At 48.8% G+C, this 21071-nt stretch overlaps 2 protein-coding genes across 5 annotated transcripts in view; both read left to right on the top strand.

Annotated features, from left to right (window-relative positions):
- The window catches only part of LOC135908158 (cholinesterase-like), an 828064-nt gene that overhangs the window by 573881 nt on the left and 233112 nt on the right, over nucleotides 1–21071 (top strand). The window lies entirely within an intron of this gene.
- LOC139060636 (uncharacterized) overlaps nucleotides 1–21071 on the top strand; it is a 36892-nt gene that overhangs the window by 7779 nt on the left and 8042 nt on the right. The window lies entirely within an intron of this gene.

Genomic DNA, 21071 nt, shown 5'->3' with positions numbered 1-21071 from the left:
TCGCAGCACGGTTTCGGTGCTGGCTAGTCCACTGTTATGTAGTTGCTTGAATTTACGCACGACATTGCTTCTTCCCTTAACAGCCGAGGACAGCTTGATGCCATATTTATTGACTATTCTAAGGCCTTCGATTTGGTTTGCCATGCTAAGCTTTTAGTTAAACTTCGTACATATTTGGTGACAGCAAGCTGGTTGCTTGGATAGCTGATTACTTACGGTCGCGCTCTCAGTTTGTTACGTATAACCACGCGAAGTCGTCAGAGGTACAGATTACATCTGGGGTGCCGCAAGGCTCGGTGCTGGGGCCACTTTTCTTCATTATTTTCATAAATGACGTAGCAGAAATCATTGGCGATACTCAAGTTAAACTTAGAATGTATGCAGACGACTGCGTAATCTACAACACCATCTCTGATGCTCATGATCAGGTTGCTCTAAATAACGTTTTTTCATTGTTTTGTAACTGGAGTGAAACCTGGCAAATGTCTATTAACTAAAAGAAGACTGTAGCAATGACCTTTTCAAACAAGAAACAGCCCCTTTCTTTTACTTATACTAATGACGGGGTCGGTCTAATACATGTTACGGAGTTTAAGTACCTCGGTGTAACTCTAGCGTCAAATTTAAAATTGCATAAGCATGTTGAAATAATCTGCAATAAGGCTCGTCGTAAACTTTGGTATCTCCAGCGCCCGTTAAGCAACTCAACAAGAGAATGCAAATTGACTGCGTACAAAACTTTGGGCAGGCCCATACTAGAATATGCATCGGTTGTTTGGTCACCTCACCTCAAGCACGACATAGCTATGCTAGAATATGTCCAAAAAAAAGCAATCAGGTTCATTTTTTGTCGCTATGACCGGCAATTCTCGCCTACTTCGCATGCACATGTTTTAACGTTGCAATTCCTCGAACATCGGCGTAATTCTGATCGCGTTATCCTTCTTCATAAGATAGTTCACACCGGCTTGAGTGTTCTCGCACCGATTTCTTTTGTTGCAGCTTCTGCACGCTGTACTCGACGATCTGATCCCCTGAACACTGTGCCCTTCAAGTCGAATATTGATTCTTTTAAGTTTTCCTTCTTTCCGCGGATGGTGGATTTATGGAATAAACTTGATGTGTCTCTGCGCAGATTCGGTACTTAGGATTTTGAAAAAGAATTGCGTAATATGTATTCTGGTAATGTTTTCTAGTATTCTGGTGAATTTTGTTAAAAGTACTTGAAATTGTATTTTTTATTATTATTCTGCACTCACTCCTGCTATGTCTCAGAAACTGAGACAGCAGTATGTGTAAATAAAAAAAAGCCGTCCTCGGGCTCGACCTAGAAAGTGCCTTTGACAAAGTGACGCACTCTGCCATCCTCGCGCAGGTATCCCATCTAAACCTAGGCGAGAGGTCGTACGAATATTTCAAATACTTCCTCACCGGCAGAACGGCGGAGCTCAGAGCCGGCGACCTGAAGACGGACGAGAAGACATTAGGGAGCCAGGGCACTTGTTATGGTTCAAGTTGCCAAAAGACTATGCCAGCTTGAAGGACTGAAGCACACGATATACGCGGACGACATTAAGCTGTGGGTGGACGGGGGCTGTGATGCGCGCATAAAATCCACACTACAGATGGCCGTCGACACGATCTCAGAAAGCCTGGAATGTACGGGACTGCGTCGCCCCCTAAGTCAGAGCTCCTGCTTTACCAACCGATCAAAACGCACAGAATCAAGAAGCAAAGGAAACACGAAAAGATCAAGATCCGCACTAGGGAGGGTAACACAATGCCGACGGTCAGCAAAATCCGAGTCCTGGCCTCGACGATTGAAGCGCTCGGCAGGAACAGAGACACCGTCATTTCCATCATGGGTAAGAGCCCGTACATGGTCGCTCCGCCCGTCCGTTCCGCCCTCGTCCGGCCGCGTGCAGAAGCCCGAAAGGCGGAAGGTGTCGCAAAATTCGATGCACGCTCAATCCGCACGAGCGGAACGCACGCGCACTCCTATAGGGCGACGCGGCCTGTTGACAGCTAGCAACCGTTCGGCGGAGCAAAGGTGTTCAAGGTTGGCAACGACCTTTGACAGCAGACGACACTGGCATATTTTTGCAGATCTGATTTCAAGTTTCCGCGTTCCGGTGAAAATGCGACTCTAGGGGCCAAATCTTATAACGGTTCGCTTGGGGAACCGTTCCTTTGGCCTCACCTGATTGGCCAAAATTTTGATTAGGTCACAGGTCGTCAGAGGCAGCGGGGCGGTATCGCAATTTTCGAATACGTCACGCATCTGTCAATCATCTTCAAAGCCAACCGGTCGTAGGAACCGGCGAAGGGGTAGTCCGCTTTGGGTTCCGTTGCTGTGGCTTGGCTGTTGCCTTGTGACCCTGGCCGCGCGCGCCGGTCGCGCGCGCGTGCGTTGGTTGCTTCGGAGGCTATTACTTGCCTTCGTCGTCTGCTTGGCGTTGCTCTTTCGGTGTCGACCACGGCTGGAAATGCGATACGCTTTCGAAGAAGTGACGGATAATGAGTTGCGCCGCCCTTGCTGGCTTTCTAAGTAGACCTTTTGCAGGCTACGCTATCAAACGGAGGAGACTCGGGTGCAAGCGTACGAGTGGCCATTCCACGCAGACGAAGGAATATTGCGCGCTGCGGTTCATCGCCACCGGCCTGCAGCTCCCAGAGCTCAGTCGGACGCGAAGCATTCGTCTGAATCGCCTAGATCTCTGCTGCCGGCATTGTCCACAATGTTGCTCTCGCAATTACTGTGTTGGCCCGCTGAAGGGCTGGGTCAGCTTTCCCGTGACATCAGCTTCAAAGTCAATGCCGAGGAGATATTTGCATGGTGAGATCGAATTCCCAGTGCTATCGCCAGTGTGAATAGCTCGCAAATCGCCGTTCAGCAGTCAGAAGGGTTCAACCTAGGCTGGCTCAGCGCTTCCTTCGTTCGGCTGATAAGACTATACAGGCAGGACGGAAAGGTATTGTAGAGCTCTCTTATTTGGCTGCCCTTTTTTCTCTATTTCCGGAGTGCCATACTTGTTTCTCAATTTCACGGCACAGCGCGCACCATCAGCACCGCACACTTCGATTCGACTTCGCGCAGGAAACGCAGGGCCCTTATACCGTAATGTTCAATTTAAGTTCCATTGCTTCTATCACGCGACGCGCCGTGGGGCAGATCGCATGCATAGCGGCAGCGCGGCGGCGAGCGAGTCATGTCCGAGCCGATGACGAAGGGCGAAAAAAGAAGGAAAACTGATATAGTCGGCTAGTAAAGGTGTCCCTAAGAACCAGTTCACGGTTTTGTTGCGCTATCTATTTGAGAAGTGCTGGCAGTCCGTTCCTGTTGCATGCATCGTGCGAGCTCCTGGTAGCAGACAACATAGCGCTGCGCTCTGCCCACTCCATGGCCAACTCATTTACGCTTACGATACCGCCTGTGGGCTGAGAATGAAAAAAGAATGACATTAATAAATTACTTCTGCATTGCGTAAACGCCCGGCGCCACAAGTTTTTACTTGAAAACTTGGCGTATAATATTTAATTTATACTTTACATTTGTTTAGCAAGGAGAAACATTCTCCAATTCCTTGATTAGCTCGTCATATAGTGACGTACACTTCAGAGGTGGCACCCTCTCATCTATTGGTCGCGTCCTCCCCTTCTTGCACCGCCGGCTTGGGAGTGGCACATCAAGTGACGTAAGTGGGGAAGCGAACGGTTCGTATTCCGAACCGTTATAAAATTTGGCCCTTGGCTGCCACATTCTGTTCTGTAGCCGTATGTGTTGCATTGGCATCGTCATCCTTCTTCGAAACATTGCACAGTCGCGTTATCTGCGCCACCTTTTACAGATGCATTGCAATCGCATCACGTCGCAGCACGCGACGTATTCTAGGATGATTACTTTCAGTGCGCGCTTCCTTGGCTGGTTGAACAAAACCGCTCTAATTATCCAACGTGCTGCGTTCTGCGTCACGCGAAACTGACAGTGTCGCCGGAAGCGCGGTTGCGTGGTTTCTGTAGTGCTAGTGACAGCTTGCAAGAATACGGAACTCCCGCATCTGTCTTGGAATGCATTTGCGTAGGTCGCCAAGACGCACCTTTTTATCACTGAGCACGCGTGTGAGGCTCCGAGTACAGCTTGCTGATACGCTTGCTCGTGCTTTTTTTTTCACCCTGCCAATTTTAGGAGAGTGCTTAAAGCAGTTGGATTCATGGAATGCCTTTTCCTTAAATTATTTGCTCAGCGATGACTGAAGTTCTCACCGTGTGCAAAAAAAAAGTTATGCATAAGTGGTTAACTTCATGCAGCAAGGAATTGAAGGTTAAGCAGTGAATGTACAATTATTATGACATGCTTAAAGCAATATGTATGCATAGCGGTGACCTTATGCAAATATATGCATACTCATGAGATATGTTTCCAAGGGGAGTACTTACTTGAAAGCATATAATTTACATTGCTGATAAGAAAACTTATTTTGAGTGAAATCAAACAATTGCATTCTTTCTTGCCAGCCTGGCTAGCCAATATGTTGCCACCTTACTACATACCATACCTAATTTAACATTTCAACACTGTACAAACATTACCAAAGCGCACAAAATTAGGCAGTACCTTGACAGGCATGCTCCCTCTTTCACCCATTGCACCAAACAAGGATGTTCGACTTGAGATTGTTTGATACTGTCGGCATCATACATGCGTGTTCTATTTTGATTGCTCTACATATAAAAAATAAGCTCTAATCAGGTTATTAGAGTTAGTTGGACATGAGCTGCATGTTGTTTATGTATTTATGAAGTAAACAACCTTGCTAGATCATGCACAGCCATATTTTAGGAAAATGAAAAATGCATAGCATAACATTAACAGCTGGCCAGTGCCTGTATTTATTTGAAAGCAAACCGACATTATCAAGTGTAGCTTAGCAGTGAGTTCAGTGACCTCTTGTGGTCTGAAAAGGTTGATGTAGTTAGTAGTGTGTGTTTGTCTTTCTTACTTAGTTGCTGTTTTAACATGCACATGACAATGAAATGAAGGTGCGTAGTGCAGAAGACAGGGCCACACAAAAAGCGAGGAAACATTCATTGTCATTTTTTTTAATTCCATAGCAAACCAGCGAGTAGTTCCTTAGGTTCAGTTTTGTGAATAATGCACAAGGTGTTCTGCGTGAAACTGAAAGATTGTAGTGCTCTATTACCTATTCACTATTTGGGTAGCCAAATGAACGATACTCCCATTAGCACTGTGAGAGCACAGACATTTGCAGTCAAGAGGCCGTGGTGGCTCAGCCTCTGTGCCAAATGTAAAATTGTTCCAAAAGAAAACATGCACACTGGTGAATTGGGTATGCATTCACATCTACTATTCAAATCCACACATCACAAGTAATCTTTCATGCCTTGGCACATTTCTCACCATTGTACAGACTTTGTTTCAGCGCTCTGTGTGTGCAGTGATATAACTCGGCAAATCAAAGCTGCGGTTATTCAGTACACTGAAAGCAACTTTGCGTGTGTGTTAGATAATATAATGCTCCTACATATGGGTCAGCTTAGTATTATCAGCCGCTTTGTTTACTAGTTCACTGTTACGCCTGAACTATACGGTAGCACTGGACAATGTTGTATCCCTGCAGGCACGCTAGAACAGCTTGGATATACACAAACAACCCTTTACATCGCACCTAAATTAAGGTGTTGTAGATTTGCTGTCACAACGTGCTTGTAAGCATAACTGCCGAGCATTCAAAAAAGTGTTTGAAATGTAAGGGTGGATGCTCAGGCTTGCATGTGTGATGTTTTACATTTATAGTGCAAGGACACACCGATGAACAGGAAGGATACCACACAAATCCTCGTGCTGTAGTCACAATGCAAGTAGTTTTTAGTGGTTTTTAGCTCTAAACATGTGAAGCAATCTGTAAATCCAAAACGGTGTTAAGTACGCTGAGACACCATGAAAAGCAACATAACACTAAGGTGTACACATTTTTTTTTCCCATCAGCTCTTTGTGGTGCAGGTCAAATATGTATACAAGCTATTTGTAGGAAGGAGGAAGCCTATCCAATATAAACAAGGAACTTGCAGGCAAGTTAATCGCAACAAACCAGCTGAGACGGTGGTACTATTCTACTTGTTTTCGTTTGTGATAGCACAAGTGTTCCCACTTGTGCTTCTGGATGGTTGTGACTGATATGCTCGCGAAGGTTTGGGTCATTCACATTTCAAGGGATGAGTAACTGTTACATACGTAAATGTGTAAATGTGCAGCTGGGATAGAAAGAGTTGAGCCTATGTATTCGATGAGCATATGGTATGTATAAACTTTGTTTCCACTCGTAAAAATGTTTGAGTATGTTCTAAATGACATGAGCCAATGTTGTAATGCTATTTTAATTTTTAAAATAGCTGTACACGTTTGTGTACGTCAAGTACACCATGGAATAACAGTCATCGGGGTATGCTGGAAAGGCACCTTCAGCATCTGCACTTCAAACCGCAGCCATGTCGTAGCCATTGTAGGTGAAACAGCAGTAGTCAACGCGAAATTGACCGCCACTTTAGCAGTTTGCATGCAAACACACATTCATGTGGTGGCATTGTTTATTTTGGTCACCTAGCCCAGGCAAGTAATGTGAATAAGAGAACAATTATCAAACATCATTAGCTTAGTGAGGCCCAAAATACTAATTCGGGTAACTATCAATAGCCGTAGTCGAGGGCACGCTGGAAAGGCACCATTAGCAGTCTACACGTTAAAGCGCAGTCAAGTCGTCGCCACTGTTGTTGAAACGGCAGCACTCAATGCGGAAATGACAGCCACTGTTGGCAGCTTGCATGCAAACACACATTCATGTGGTGGCATTGTTTATTTTGGTTACCTGGCCGAGGCAAGTAATGCGAATAGGAGAACAATTATCAAACATCATTAGCTTAGTGAGGCCCAAAATACTCAGTCGGGCAACTATTAATAGCAGTAGTCGAGGGCACGCTTGAAATGCACCGTTAGCAGTCTGCACGTCAAATCAGTCATGTCGCAGCCATTGTTGTATTTGTTTATCTGACGGCAAGTAACACCAATGTAAGCACAATAACTCACCCAGAATAGCTTTGCTAGCATTGTTTGTACTAAAAAAATTCTGAGTGAAGTTGAATGTGTTTTATTGAGGCAATTATTTGATTCACAAGCCATCGGCATAGCGATCGACCACCAGGCTGAAACAATGACATTTGTGAAGTAATAAATGGTGAAAGTTGCAAAAGCTATCAATGCACTGCTTTACTGGGCTCCATTTACTGAAAAATGTCTTTTTAACGACGAAAGCATCAGACAGGAAATGACACCCCACTGCACAATCTTATTCGTGTTGAAATTTTTTGCCATCATATGTGATGGGCAGCGAAACATCCGTTTACTAAGACTGATTGCATGGAAAATGCAACAGCATAGCGAGGTGTAGTTTCACAATATGGCACCCTTTCATATGCACTTCTGGCGAGCTGTCACATGCACTGATGCATAAACATGAACAGAGGTAAGAGCCTAAGTTGCTGTGCAACCCCCATGATGCTTTTAAGAAAATCCATCTCTAAACCTTTCTGTTTTCATAGGCGATCAAAATATGTTTTGAGCAAGTTGGTTAATCACACTGCAGCAACAACATAAGAAGCAAGGACAGAAAACACAACGTGTAGGCAGATTGAGAAGACGAGGTAGATCAGTGAGAAAGGTTTTAATGAGATGGAAGAGGCCAGCCCTGCCGTGTACATGAGTTAGTGCTTTGAATAAAATTGGTTAATGAAAATGTGTAATGACTTTGCTGAAAGAAAACTAGCAAAGGCAAATGCTAATATAATATAAAAGGACAGAAATAATGGTAAGCGCAAGCTCGCATGGAAGCAGGCACGTATTCACACACAAATGCGAGAACTAAGAAAAACTCCAACGTAATGAAATGTGGGAAATAGAAAAAAAATTGACAAACGCAAGAAAACATACATTTACAAACAGACGCGGGTCGAGGTATTATAGGAGCGGGTTCACAAGCTGCTGTGCTTACCTTCTCATACGTTTTCTTTTTTAACCGTTCTCTTAACACTGTCTTGGGAATTTTTATTTGCATTCATGACATTAGTGCTCCCAGGCGCGTCCACATTTCACGACAGAGCTGAACGTCTTGACGTATGCAATTATAATGTTGTTCCCTAATTTCCCCCCACCGAAAGAAGCATCTTTAACCGTGCAGTAACAACTTTTGAAACAAACTATAGATGCACGAAGCAGAAAAGGCCGGTGTCATAGGGCTTCTCTATCGGGCTACCACATAAGAAAACGCAATCGGCAACACTTATGCTCAGCTCACTTCTGAGCACACGAACATCGCGTAGTACGACCACTTCTACACCCAGTAACGCTGCAACACATCGCACATATATATCACGATTTGTAGCTCGCAAACGCACTTCATAACAGCAAGGGCACAGCTCGAACGTCGCAGTCACCACGGCGCATCGCAGCCGGCAAAACGGCTCATACGCAGTATAGCACACGCAGAATGGCAGCGGTAACCAGGCGATAAAAACTTATCGCTACTGATCGTATCGTTACTTCTGAAAGTTGCGAAGGGCTGGCGTTCACCACTCCGCGGCAACGATGCGGATACACAGAGCAGAAACCAAACGTGTACGCTGGGTGCGCCAATCGGACGCTACTTATTTTGCCACGCCTTGAACGTGTGCTGCTCAGAATGCACGTGTATGTGATATAGTTCTCGTCTGCGACGCACACGCGAAGCATGGCACAAGAAATCGCGAAGTCGACAGCTTCAAATATTTCTTCCGCCGCTCTCGTAAGCACAACACACACTTCCTGCGCTCCGTCTGTTTCTGTTGGCGATCGCACGCACTGATGAGGGCTGGAAGGGTACACCGGCTTGCTTCTTCCGATGACTATCTCCGTGTGTGCCACATATCTCTAGTAAAAATCACAAAAAGATGAAAAAATAGACTGTTTCTGACGCGGCTGTAGCCTAGGCCTTGCATCCCCTCTTCGCTTCGCTTCGAGCACGCGCCATGTTTGCTGTGACGACAGCCGAACCATCCGCTTCGGACCAGCCAATGAGAGACGAGCAGGCGTGCGGACGGGAAAGTTGCGTCCGCTCCTCGCTCACCAGTAGAAGGCCATCCGCACGCAGCCGGACGAGGGCGAAACGGACGAGCCGAGCGACCATGTACGGGCCCTAAGGCGGCCTACGCCACCAGACTGCTCAAACGCGTTACCACTAAGAAGGGAGTCATGAAGGAGGAAAACATCCGACTTATACACTCCTTCGTACTCTGCCACATAGTTCACGTGGCAGCCTTCCACAAGTGGGTGAAAAGCGAAAAGAACAAGCTAGACATCCTAATCTGGAGGGCTTACAAGACACCCCTCGGTCTACCCGAAACTACCAACACGAAACGTCTCCTCCAGCTGGGCATACACAACACGCTCGACGAGATCGCTGAAGTGCAAAGAGCCGCTCAGTCGCAAAGACTGTCATCAACAAAGGCCGGAAGAAAGATCCTGTGTAGTCTAGGCATCTGTTATCACGAACAGCAGGGACCAAAATGCCCGGTTCCTGACCACGTACGATGAAACGCGCGGGTTGACCCCTTGCCGAGGAACATGCCCCTGGAATTCAACGAAGGCAGAAGACGCGCTAGAGCCAAGGCACTGACGGACCTGCACGCGGAAGACACCGGTGCCAGATACGTGGATGCAGCCGAATATGCCGGCCGCAACGGCTTCGCGATCGCGGTGGTCGACTTCGGAGGCAACGTGCGGGCGACCAACAGCACACCGAGGAAGCAAGCGGAGGAAGCAGAAGAAATAGCCATCGCCCTGGCCATCGTAGACCGAGAATGCCACATGATCCTCAGCGACTCCAGACAGGCGGTGAGGAACTACGCCAAAGCAAGAATTGCCCCAATGGCGGCACGCATCCTGCTCTGACAGGCAGACTGCGACAAGAAGACTCGAATTATGTGGTTCTCGGCGCACGCAGGACAAGCGTCGGAGAAGCGTGCAAATCGCAACGAAGCGGCACACGCCCGAACGCGAGGGCTAACCGACCGCGCCCAAAGCAACGGCTGCCCGCTGTGGTTCAGCGCCAAAGACCGGATGACAAGCTATAACAAAGTGACCAAGGCTTTCGGCTGGCCCGCAGACTTCTCCCGCCGCCCTGCAAAGGGCTGAGCAGGTCGCAGGCCATTCTGTTCGGGCAACTACAAAGAAGAACGCTTCCAAGGCCGGCGCTATTGCATAGGGTATTAGCCCCGAGAATTAGGAGTGGCGCCCTCTCGCGAGTGACGTCACGGCCAGGACGCCGCTCGCTCCGGCTCGCTCGGCTGCCGCGCGCGCTCGTTCCCTTCGTGTATGCTTGGGGCATGGGTGGCTCGAGCCGAAAGTATTGAAGAATACGTCGGCTTCTTTCAGCTGCCATACCTTAACCACAGTTTCTTCTTCAAGAGCGTGTGAGTCGAGAAACTTTGCGGCTTGGATATCGCAAGCTAAGTAGCGTTAAAGGGGTCTACTAGGTTTTGCAATGCATATATGCGCCGTGTCTATCGGTAAATTTTGACTAAAAAAAGAATATCTGCAAATTCAACGCTCGAAGTTGTGTATGATGCTTCGCTAAACATTTAACATTCCTTTAGTATTCAGCTATGAGAGGCATTGCATTTTACGTGGAAGAAAAATTTGGTAATTGGCGTCAACATGTTATCTGATTTTAGAAAGACACTGCCCAGCGAAGCTCTCATCATGATTCCTATTACTCTGGTGTGTTGTTCTATTCAAATATGGTCATTCATTAATGCGCAAAAAAATAGTTAGGCGCGCATTTCTTAAGAAAAAGTTTGCTGCTACTTTCATCCCCCTCTGAAACAGGCCTCCAAAAAAACGAATTGCTCATGGCTGCTAACACGACGGCGCGTCATGTAGAGTATTTACATAGTTAATTCACAAACACCATAGTAGCAATCACCTGAGAAAAAAGTTTCGTTGTTAAGATCGAGAGCCACTCAATTGAAAGTGATGAAATGTTTCATAGTGGCCCTCAGTAGCCTTTATCGACAATATGGCACACCCCTGATCACGTAACGGTAGCAATCGACTGTTCGTATGGCTAGGCACGCTATGTTCGCGAAACCCATCAGTTCACTACAACTTCGAATTAAAACCATAAAGCATGTTTTTTACAGCGCCAACTGGAATGGCTAAAGTATTCTCTAGCTACTACACCGCAGCTTAGATTTCCTGTATACAAAAGGAAAATTCAAGCACCTTCTGTCTCGCCATGTCTCGATCCAGCGTTATTCAATTATACAAACGGATAACTATTCGCTTCGTCGGTACATAAAAGAGAACCTTGCAGGCAAATTAAGTTTGCTCCAATCCAATCGCAAACATTAATAAAGAAAGCACCACAAGCCTTGCATATACTTTCACTTGATTTCTGACCCTCCACCGGGGGAATTTCGATATCTTCAATATGTCCCATACTACTAATCATTGACGCTTCGACTTCTTTCTGGCTGCAGCGATGCGGTCCAGCAGGCATACTTCACTAAAAAAATTGGGCCGAGCAGCCTGTGTCAGTTCGCCAAACTGATTCGTCATGTATATTCCTCAAGCAGCAAGCACCAGTAAATTTCTCAAGTGAGTTTGATTTGATTTAATAATTTCCATTTACACACACACATGTACAGAGGAGTGGTAAGTGGAGGTGGATGAGGGAAAAAAGGCGCACAGACGCGGCTTGAGGTAACCTCACCCCCTTAGGTACAATATGGCTGCATGGGGCAACACATCAAGCGCCATATAAATTACATTTATATAGTGGCCACAAAACATTGCAGTTATACAATATATGAAAGAACAGTGAAATATTTCCACAATAACAATGCAAAACACACTGCGGCATTGAAATAAATAAATGATATACACTAGGTAACATAGACAAAAAAAGAGGAACATAACATACATTATTAATCATTAACAAACGCGCTCTAAAGAGGTGAGTTGAACGTGTAGCACGGAAAAGGGAATATATATTGGTACATTCCTATTTGTGCTCTGTAAATAGCTGTAAGCCTTCATTAACTTTACTTCAAGTTTCCGCCGTTTAAAAAAAATTAACACGTGAAGAACCGCCTAATGTTGACAAGCAGTTAAAGAAGCAAGTGAGGCGTGTAGAATCTAAGCTCCAGTATTAGTTAAGTCCCCGTGCTACTGCCGAGCGTTTCTGTGAGGAAATGCGAAAATTCGATATTATACCATAAACTACTCGTCGTGAGCAAACCTGTTTTAGCGGAATAAAATCAACGTAACTGCTGTAGAAGTCATATATAGCCAGCTTTGTGACATACTTGTTGCACCACGGCAGGTATGGTATCATAACTGGATTCCTATAGGCTATGCTCTTGCGATTGTCTATCCGCATATGAAAAACCCGCAATGGGCTGGTCTGCGTAGCTTCGGCTGGCACTGTAGCGTTGCCTTCGAGAGCTGCATTGTTGTCTAAGAAATGAGCTCTTTGAATAAATGTTCGCAAAGGAAGACGTCGTAAAAATATATTTGAGACGACCACCATAAGTATACAAGCAGAGAGAACGAGGGCGAACAAACGAAAACACCGCAGAAAGCGCCTGGACAACGCCCGAACTGTAGCGGACGACAGGCGCGAGTCCGTCCCCTGACGTCACGCGAGCGGCGCTCGCAGCGCCGCTCGTGTTCGTTCTCGGGGCTAATACCCAGAATCGCACCTCCATGACAAGGGCAGAGCGTGCTGCAGGGAGAAGGCCACATTCGAGCACATGCTATGGGATTGCTCCAAACATCCAAGTGAAGCTAACTCAGGACATATACCGCCGAAGCTTGAGGAAGCAACGCGGAGCGATGACCAAGAAAAACAACCCCAGGCCGTCCAGCAGGTCATCGAGGTGCTGGCTAGGCAGGAGCCTGGCGAGCCGGCAACGGCGAGCAGGGATCCTCGCAGAGCACCCGCCACGATGACGACGTATAGGCTACGTCCAAAGCGCGCCTTCGCGCTTTACTGGAGGCTCAATAAACGTTTTCACAATCCAATCCAATTACTTATACGCGTTGGTCCTGCATGCGTCTGTGATAAAAACAAGCAGGTATGCATAGAGAATCTGAGGTGGCGGCGGCAGGTGGCAGCGCAGAAGTTAGCATGCCCAGTCCCTGCACGTACTTATATCTGCATTGACATGGGTTCGTGGTGGTGATAGCGACCAAAGCTCTACTTTTTCTGCGCGCTCTAGCCATTGTAATACTAAGGATGTAGTTAGCATGCCCAGCCACTGAATGCAAATTGCAACAGTTACGAGCGGTGGAATCCGGCTGGGGCTGATTGTGAAGAAAGCTTCCTTTCTCTGTCCACTCTCGCGATGGTGAAGCTAAAATGAGGAGGAGGCCTGACGGACACAACGTTGATGGTAACCATAACAGAATGGATGAACGACCTGCGGAAGGACAAAGCAGACCAAGTTTTTAGCGCTTGTCCTAGAGTAAAGCACTACAATGGCCAGTATGCCCTTATGGGGATGGTAGACTGAACTGCTTCTCACTGCTAATACTGGACTGATACTAAGAAAATACTCCGTTCGCAGACACCACGCTACACTAAAATTAGCAAAACAATATCAGTTTATAAACTGATAGTGGCATTATCTGGTGTCCTTCTTGAGCGAGTGGAGGGCATAAAGGTCCTGGCAATGAAATGGTAGTATCTTTGTTTTTTCAGAAGTTGCACACAAACAAAATTCGTTGAAGTGATCGGAGAGCGATCTACCAGCGGACACCAACGCGCAAATAAAAAATAATTGCTGGTTTCAGATCTTCCAATGTACTTTGCGCTTAGCTACTATCTGTAATATCTTCTTTTTCTTTTTGTGCTATTATGAAGAGGAAAAATCCACATTACTACAATATCAACAACAGTACACAAAATATAGGCTAGCTTTGAAGCTGTGATCACGTACCGCACTTTAGTACATTCAGCACATGTAGTGCTGGGGCAACACGGGCAACACGTTTGAGCAAAATGATTAGGTTTTCGGTCAAAGCACTGTGACAGGCGGGAAGAAATCGTTCTCGTGCCCGGTCGAAACAATACCATCTGAAATCTAATTTACCTATACATATTTTTTGAAAATTCACTATAACCCTTTATACATTCGCTTCTTATTAGTTATATACTAGCTTGCCTCGCCAATCTTAAAAATGTATTCTCTTTCCGGGAGAAGACTTTCGTGAAAAATGACCCAACATAACAGTTAAACATCCAGCAAGGTTCCTATACAGATGATTTACGAAATTGTGCGCTGAGAACGTGTCGACTAGCGTGCGATTGAAGGTTGAATTATGGTCGCTGTAAGCTTGTGTTGCGTCTAGCACGAGCGAGTGGTGTTAGCGATGACATTGCTGTGGAAATGGTCAGCTCGGTGTGCGATTTGTTCTTGTGGATCTCCACATTGAACGTCGCAGTCGTCACGATGAGAGCACTCCTGTGACATTATTAGCTCAGTGGGCTGGGAAGGCTCGAGTGGTAGCTCACCTTGACGGCTATTGGGTAACAATTATTAATATACGTACTTTGCGATGATGAAAAATATGCAGAAACACCACTGGTGTTGTCTAACTATTCGTAAACAGGCCCCCAAATTTCAATTGACCCACCCCGAACATTAGGTAGGCCCACCCCCAAATTTAAATTTGGCACACCCTCAAATTCAAATTGGCCCACCCTCAAAGTTAAGGTTGGCCACGCCCAATTTTCTTTTCGTCCAGCCTTCAACTTCAAGTTCGCCCAATCCCAAATTTCAATTGGGCCACCCCTAATTTTCAAGTTGGTCTACGCACGAATTTCCATAAATCGTCCTCCAAATTTCGAGTCGACACACCCCAAAATTTAGGTTGGCCCATCTCCATATCGCCCCCAAATTCAGATTGGCCGACCCCGAGATTTCCCCCCCCCCCATTTAGGTAGGACAAACCCCATATCACCCCCAAATGCAGATTGGCCCGCCTCCACAGCATCACCAAATTTATGTTGGCCCACTCCAATACCACCTGCAAATTGAGGTTGGCCCACCCCCATATCCGTCCCAAACTAATGCTGCCCCACCCCTCGATCACTTCAAATTTAGGATGGCCCACCGCAAATCACCCACCAATTAAGGTTAGTCCACCCGTATATCACCCCCAAATTCAGCTTGGCCCAGCCGCACGTCACCCCTATGGTTAGAGTGGCCCAGCCCCCATATTTCCCCAAACTTAGGCTTGCCCACTCCTATATCACCTTAAATTTAGGTTGGGCCACCTCCATATGAGCCTCAAATTCAGCTTGGCTCTTTGCCATTTCACCCCAAATTTAGGTTGGGCCACTCCGATATCACTACCGAATTCAACTTGGCCCATCCGTGTATCACGTCCATATTGTTACGTAGGAAGACGCAGACGAAAAGCTATGTACAAAGATATTTACAAGGAAAATACGCTGCGCTTGGCCAAGAGGCGACAGCCCGCGCAAGCTTCTAACCGTCGTCGTCGTCTTCACACTGCTGGCCTTTCGTGATCGCACATATTGTGCCGTAGCACTACCCCCGGCTGCAAAAGCGCCGTCCCGGAGCGACTAAAGATCGGACTCGGAAGCAGTGTAGTAGGCCTTGAGCCTACTGACGTGTACGACATCACTAGATGCCACAGGAGAGGACGAGGTTGAGCCCACAGGAGCAATTTCGTAAGTCACAGGCGTCACCTGGCGCAGCACGCGGTAGGGCCCTGTGTATCGCGAAAGAAGCTTCTCTGAAGTCCGACGTGACGAGAGGGCGACCACAGGAGCACGAGCGCACCAGGTGAAAATTGTACGTCACGATGGCGGGCGTTGTACTGACACTGCTGAGTGGTCTGTGAGGCCGTAAGTCGAGCACGGGCAAGCTGGCGTGCATGGTCGGCGAGGGCGATGGCGTCGCGCGCATACTCGCTTGTTGAGACCGCAGCAGGAGGAAGTGCCGTGTCTAGGGGCAAGGTAGGTTCGCTACCGTACAATAGATAAAAGGGAGAAAATCCGGCGGTGTCGTGCCGGGAAGAATTGTACGCAAATGTTACGTAAGGAAGGGCAATGTCCCAGTCGTGGTGGTCCTTGGAAACGTACTTGGCCAGCATATCGGTAAGAGTACGGTTTAACCGCTCTGTCAGGCCATTGGTTTGAGGATGGTATGAAGTAGTCAGTTTGTGTTGAATGGAACAGGAACGCACAATGTCAGCAATAACTTTCGAGAGGAAGTTTCGACCACGGTCAGTAAGCAGCTGTCGCGGGGCGCCATGAAGCAAGATAATGTCACGCAAGAGAAAGTCAGCGACGTCAGTGGCGCAGCTGGTAGGGAGAGCCCTAGTGATAGCGTATCGGGTGGCGTAATCAGTCGCGACGGCTACCCATTTGTTCCCAGAGGATGACGTGGGAAAGGGACCGAGCAGGTCTAATCCAACACGAAAGAACGGTTCCACAGGGACGGTGATCGGCTGGAGATGACCGGCAGGTAGCACCTGAGGTGTCTTCCGACGCTGGCAGGGATCACAGGCAGCAACATAGCGTCGAACGGAGCGAGCGAGACCAGGCCAATAGAAGCGGCGGCGGACGCGGTCGTACGTGCGGGTTACCCCAAAATGTCCTGCAGTGGGTGCGTCATGCATATCAAAGAGCACAGTCTGTCGTAGATGTTGTGGCACGACAAGAAGAAGATCAGGGCCATCAGGGAGGAAGCTCCTTCGGTACAGAATGCCGCCCTGGAGGACATATCGGCGAACGGATGCGTCGGTAGGTGTAGAGCGCAGACGCTCGATGAGTACTCGCAGCGATAGGTCTCGGTACTGCTCATCGGCGATGTTAGCGAAGGCAGACACAGAGAAAATGCCGGCGGCGGTACTACTGTCGGCGGCGTCAGGCTCGTCTACCGGGGAGCGAGACAGGCAGTCAGCGTCCTTGTGTAGTCGGCCAGATTTGTAGGTGACAGAGAACGAATAGTCTTGGAGGCGTAAGGCCCAGCGACCAAGTCTTCCTGAAGGGTCTTTCAATGAGCATAACCAACAAAGCGCGTGATGGTCTGTGACAACGGAAAAGGATCGGCCATATAAGTATGGGCGGAATTTCGCAACCGCCCAAACTAGGGCCAGACACTCACGCTCAGTGATGGAATAGTTGCGCTCCGCGGGTGAGAGGAGCCTGCTGGCGTAAGCGATAACACGGTCGTGGCCACGCTGGCGTTGTGCCAGTACTGCTCCAATTCCGTGACCGCTGGCGTCAGTACGGACTTCGGTAGGCGCAGAAGGATCGAAATGGGCCAGAACTGGAGGCGTTGTGAGAATGTCGATTAGATGAGAGAATGCAGAAGCCTCGTTATCGCCCCACTGGAAAGGAGCGTCTTTTTTCAAAAGGTCGGTTAGTGGTCGTGCAATGGCGGCGAAATTCCTCACGAAACGGCGGAAGTACGAACAAAGGCCGATGAAGCTGCGCACATCCTGGACACACTTCGGAACAGGGAAGTGCGCATCAGCATGGATCTTGCCTGGGTCCGGTTGCACTCCGTTCGCGTCAACGAGATGTCCAAGGACGGTAATCTGGCGACGGCCGAATTGGCACTTCGATGCGTTGAGTTGCAGACGGGCTCGACGAAAAATGTCCAGGACTGCTGAGAGGCGCTCGAGGTGCGTAGCGAACGTTGGGGAGAATACGATAACGTCGTCCAAGTAGCACAAGCACGTGGACCATTTGAAACCGTGAAGAAGGGAGTCCATCATGCGTTCAAAAGTGGGAGGAGCGTTACATAGGCCGAACGGCATCACCTTGAATTGATAAAGACCGTAGGGTGTTACAAAAGCAGTCTTCTCGCGGTCGAGATCGTCCACGGCAATCTGCCAATAGCCGGAGCGAAGGTCAATAGAGGAGAAATAGCCAGCACCGTGGAGGCAGTCAAGGGCGTCATCAATCCGAGGTAGGGGATACACGTCCTTTTTGGTAACCCTGTTAAGGTGCCGATAATCCACGCAAAAGCGCCATGAGCCATCCTTCTTTTTCACCAGCACAACCCGGTGACGCCCAAGTACTACATGACGGTTCAATAATGTTCTTGGCAAGCATTTTGCGAACTTCTGCGTGAATAACTTGACGCTCAGCTGGGGACACTCGATACGGGCGGCGATGAATAGGAGGGGCATCGCCGGTATTAATGCGATGTTTGACAGCTGTAGTTTGGGCCAAAGGACGATTGTTAAAGTCAAAAATATCGTGGTAGGAAAACAGAACGCGGTAGAGTTCACGAGCGTGCTCGGAGGGCAAGTCGGGGGCAATCATTTTCCGTAAGTCAGCGATGGTACAATTTGTCGACTGCGATGGTAGAGGAGTATCGGATGAAGTGTCGTCTACTGCAATGTATGCTACTGAGTGATCCTCGAATGAACAAAGCTTGGCCAAAGACATCCCACGTGGCAGCACTTGTGTCGTCAAGCCAAAGTTGACCACTGGCAGGCAGACGCAATTCGCCGTAATAGATAAAACTGTATGGGGTACTGTGATCCCGTGTGTAAGGAGGACGTCTTGCATAGGAGCCGCGATGTAGTGACCGTCGGGGACTGGTGGGGATGACACTAGGTCAACGTTGGTCAGTGCCGAAGGTGGCAAGCGAACGAAGTCGGCGGAACTTAGGCGACTGGGGTGGGGTTCAGCAGGATCCAGAACAGGCAGGTCAAGGCGGAGAGTACTGGCAGAACAGTCGATGAGAGCAGAATGTGCGGAGAGGAAGTCTAAGCCGAGGATGATGTCGTGGGGACAGTGGGCGATGACTGTGAATAGCACGATTGTTGAGCGATCGGCGAAGGAGACGTGGGCGGTACACATATCAATTACGGGGGCTGATCCGCCATCGGCGACACGGACAACAGGCGTCGTGGCGGGCGTGGTAATTTTCTTGAGCCGGTTACGAAGGTCAGCGCTCATTACGGACAAATGCGCTCCAGTGTCTATGAGAGCAGACACGGAAACACCGTCGACTTGCACGTCAAGAAGGTTCAGATGAGTGGGCAAAGTCAGTAGAGGATTTGGCGGCGTAGGGAGCAATGCAGCGTCACCTCGAGGCGCTGCATCGTCTAGTTTTCCGGCTGGGAGCGGCGTTCGAAGGGAGTCGGCGAGTAGGAGCGACGGGGCTGGGGAGAGCGAGATTGTCGTCCTTGGGGCGAAGGCGAACGAGAATAGGGGCGGTTCGTTGCAGGAGAATCAGTGGCGGCATTATCGGAGCGTGCGGAATAGGGACCAGAAGGGCCACCAGAGGAGCGAGAGTAGGCAGTATAAGTAGACCGGATCGGGGAACTCCAGCGACTACGACAGTACCGAGAAATGTGCCCGATTCGATGGCAGTGGAAACAAATAGGCTTGTCGTCAGCAGTGCGCCATTCAGATGGGTTGCGGAAACGTGGTGGGTAAGAAGATGCGGGACGGGGCGAAATCGAAGAAGCCGGGCGGGTATCAGGGCGATGGGCCGAGCAGATGGTGTGAAGACCCATGTTTTCAAACTCCTGGCGGACAACTGCCTGGATCAGTGAGACCGTGACTGCAGAAGTGTTGGTGGGACTGGAGTCGAAGGCAGCCGGATAGGCGGCCTCGATCTCACGCCGGACGATCCTGGTAACATCGGCAGTGTTGTTGGGACGAGGAGCGTCGGCACAGGAAGATGTCGCTGGGGTGTTGGGCAGACGGGCAAACTTCGGGTCAATACGTCGGCTTTTGGCGAGTTCCAGGTGGCGGCACTCTTTTATAACAGCATCCACCGTGGCTACGTTGTTGCAAACGAGCAAGTTGTAGGCGTCATCGGCAATGCCTTTGAGGATGTGGGAAACCTTGTCTGACTCAGTCATGTGGGTGTCAACTTTGCGGCACAGAGCCAAGACGTCCTGAATGTACGTGACATAGGGCTCTGTTGACGTCTGCACACGGCCGGAAAGCGCCTTCTGCGCGGCAAGTTGTTGACCGTAGGGGTTGCCGAACAAGTCTCGAAGCTGTGTCTTAAGTGAATCCCAACTGGTGAGCTCATTTTCGTGCGTACGATACCAAACTCGAGGTGTGCCACGGAGGTAAAAGACTACGTTGGCGAGCATAATAGTAGGGTCCCACCGGTTATTGCGGCTGACTTGTTCATACAGGCTGATCCAGTCATCGACGTCTTCCCCATCGTGGCCCGAGAATACGCCAGGATCACGGGGAGCGGGGAGAGTGATGTAGGTCGGCGAAGTGGCAGCAGGTGTCGGAGCCGGCGGAGTCGGGTTGTCGTCACCGGGAGCCATGAAGGAAGGCTCGACGTACCGTCCACTGCGAAGCTCCGTGACGAGGTACAGGGAACGTCCACCTCCACCAGATATGTTACGTAGGAAGACGCAGACGAAAAGCTATGTACAAATATATTTACAAGGAAAATACGCTGCGCTTGGCCAAGAGGCGACAGCCCGCGCAAGCTTCTAACCGTCGTCGTCGTCTTCACACTGCTGGCCTTTCGTGATCGCACATATTGTGCCGTAGCAATATTTTAGAGCGCAGCTCTTTGGCGTCCGTTCCTGGGTTTCGCGTCGTCGTCGGCGTTGTCGTCGGCGTTGTCGTCGGCCTCGTAACCAGCTCGCCGACGAATCTGCTCCGCGGCCGCGCATGCGCGCTGTCGGCTCTCCGGGCGAGGGAGGATAATGGAAGGGAGGAGGAGAGACTGTGGAGGAGGGCTGGCTACACAAATGGCTCTTTGGCGTCCGTTCCTCGGTTTCGCGTCGGCGTTGTCGTCGGCCTCGTAACCAGCTCCGCCCCCCTTTCATCCCCCCAGCGCTAGCAGCGACCGACTGATACCGCTTTCGTGAGTCCGCTACCGCACTCACGAAAGACGTCGTGCACTTCCTGCAACTCGCATTATACCGTCCATCTATCCACACCGATGTTAGTAGTGGGGGACTTTAATGTTGACATAAAGACAA

Source organism: Dermacentor albipictus, chromosome 1, assembly GCF_038994185.2.
Source record: "Dermacentor albipictus isolate Rhodes 1998 colony chromosome 1, USDA_Dalb.pri_finalv2, whole genome shotgun sequence".
Taxonomy (NCBI): domain Eukaryota; kingdom Metazoa; phylum Arthropoda; class Arachnida; order Ixodida; family Ixodidae; genus Dermacentor; species Dermacentor albipictus.
This window is presented reverse-complemented; position numbering and strand designations above follow the sequence as displayed.